Source organism: Meriones unguiculatus, chromosome 9 (genome assembly GCF_030254825.1).
Source record: "Meriones unguiculatus strain TT.TT164.6M chromosome 9, Bangor_MerUng_6.1, whole genome shotgun sequence".
Classification (NCBI taxonomy): domain Eukaryota; kingdom Metazoa; phylum Chordata; class Mammalia; order Rodentia; family Muridae; genus Meriones; species Meriones unguiculatus.
Window position 1 is genome coordinate 116694033 of NC_083357.1, and position 2229 is coordinate 116696261.

The following is a 2229-nucleotide window of genomic DNA, read 5'->3' on the forward strand; positions in this document are numbered from 1 at the left end:
GCCCCGGCTTAAGAGCCCAGTTATGTGACTCAAGAATGTTGTGAGCAAAGAAGGATCCGTGTGTCCTTCATAGAGGGAATTCTGCCTCTGTAACCTGGAGAGAAATAGCTGTATTATGGGCCTATGACTCCAGATTTGCATAACTTAAAGAGCTATGAAATGGTCCATGGTCCATTCCTAATTATTATTGCGCCTTGAACCAAACCCACAGAAAGTATGATGCTTGGGTTTGCAGTCCTGATGAGGCAGGTTCGCCAGGCATAACGAGCACCCGGCTGGGGGAGGGCGCGGTGAGGACAGTGGAGGCAGTGCCTGTGTGGCTGCTGGAAGCCTGCAGGAAACCTCAGCACCTTCTGCTCTGTTTTCCCATAAGCCTAAAAGTGATCCGAAAAATAAAACATGGACTGAAAACCCATGCTCCCACAGATTATGGAGTGGCCTCATATAAGAGATGGATTGATATGACCCACTTCGGTAAAACTTTCAAAAGAATTTATGCTAAGGTATGTCTAGTGATTTCAGAGCTAATGGGTGTTGTTCATGGGATGTGGTGGAATCCAAAATGATACTTGGTGGTTGTAATTTTTATTATTAAGAGCAAAAATAAATAAACAAATACTAAAACCACTGCCCCTAGAGGCATTTCAGGTATGGCTGCTGTGTCACATATCAGTAGGTGGCAGAGAGGAGAGAGACTCCATCCATGCTCCGTGTTCAGACAGGGAGGTAGCCTGCGCAACCAGGCCCAGACGGGCTCCCGGAACAGTGAACCCTGCCTGGGACCACAGGCCCTGGGTGGGAGCGATGACCTTTGCCCCGTGCCATAACACACAAGCAGGGTATGGCACTCCTGAGATGACCCCAAACACTCAGAGACCCTGGGCACCTCCAAAAGAAGTGAGAAGTTAAAGAGGCTCACTTGGAGGAACAGCCTGGTCTGAATAGCTGGTGATGCCACCTGGGACCAGGGTGGGGTCCTGGCCTGTGCTGTCACTGGGGGCCCTGTCTGGGCCCAGGGCCCTGTAGCAACAGGGGTCTGCTACCATCAAAGGTCAGGCAGCTGTCACTGGTCTGGACTGACCCCCCCCCATGGGGGTACATGTTGATGTCTGAGGGCTTTACAAAACTGGACCCACCCCTCACCTGGGCATCCTGGGAGTGCTGGCCCTCGGGACAAAATTTGTCCTGCTGACCAGATGTACAGGGACAAAGATGGAGCAGAGATTGAGAAAATGGCAAAGCAAAGACTGGCCCAACTTGAGACCCATCCCATGGGAGAGAGCCAACCCCTGACCCTATTGTTACTCTACTATGCTGCAGAAAGGAGCCGGGCATAACGGTCTTCTGAGAGGCTGCAGCCAGCAGCTGATGGGAACAGATGCAGAGACCCACAGCAAACATTAGACAGAGCTCGGGGATCCTGTGTAAGAGTTGGGGGAACGATTGAGGGAGCTGGAGGAGTCAAGGCCAATGGGGTGCTCATAGAGATGGAGCCACCAACCCAAAGAGCGTGCATGGACTGGTTCCAGGCCCCCTGCACACATGTAGCCTGGCCTTCATGTGGGTCCCCCAACAACTGGAGCAGGGACCTTTCTAACTCTGATCTAGTTCCATTCCCCTAACTGGGCTGCCTCATCTGGCCTCAGTGGAGAGGTTGTGCCTAGTTCTGAAGCAATTTAAGGTGCCAGGAGTGGGGTAGTTACACATGAGGGCCTCCCCCTTCTCTGAGGATAAGGAGAGGGGGGAATGGAGGGAGGGTTTGCTAGGGATGGACTGGGAAGAGAGGAGGGGGCTGCAATCAGAATGTAAAGCGAAAAAAATAAGTGTATTCACTTTAAACAAAAAGTGAATACAAGTTTAAAAAAAAAGTGCTGACGAAAGTACACTGTGGGGCACACAGTGGCACAGTAAGATCGGTTTCCTCCATCGGGGGGAGGTTACAAGGGTAGAGAGCGGGTATGAGGGCAGGGGGAGATGAGTGGGATTGGGGTGCATGCTGTGAAATTCACACAGAACCAGTAAAAGTTTTTAAAGCAAAACAAATGTGTTTATTAGTTCCATTCTTGGTACAAATATAAATGTAGCCAAGAGTGCATTAACATATACTTGTACACACACACACACACACACACACACACACACACACGAGAGAGACAGAGAGAGGAGGAGGAGATGCTAGGCAGGAGCAAAGGCTCCAACAACTCTGAGCTTGGGGACTTCTCATACAGT

General features: G+C 50.7%; 1 pseudogene; it reads left to right on the plus strand.

Moving 5' to 3' along the window:
• Positions 1 to 626: 626 nt before the first annotated feature.
• Positions 627 to 740, plus strand: LOC132656717 (small nucleolar RNA SNORA17; annotated as a pseudogene).
• Positions 741 to 2229: the final 1489 nt, after the last annotated feature.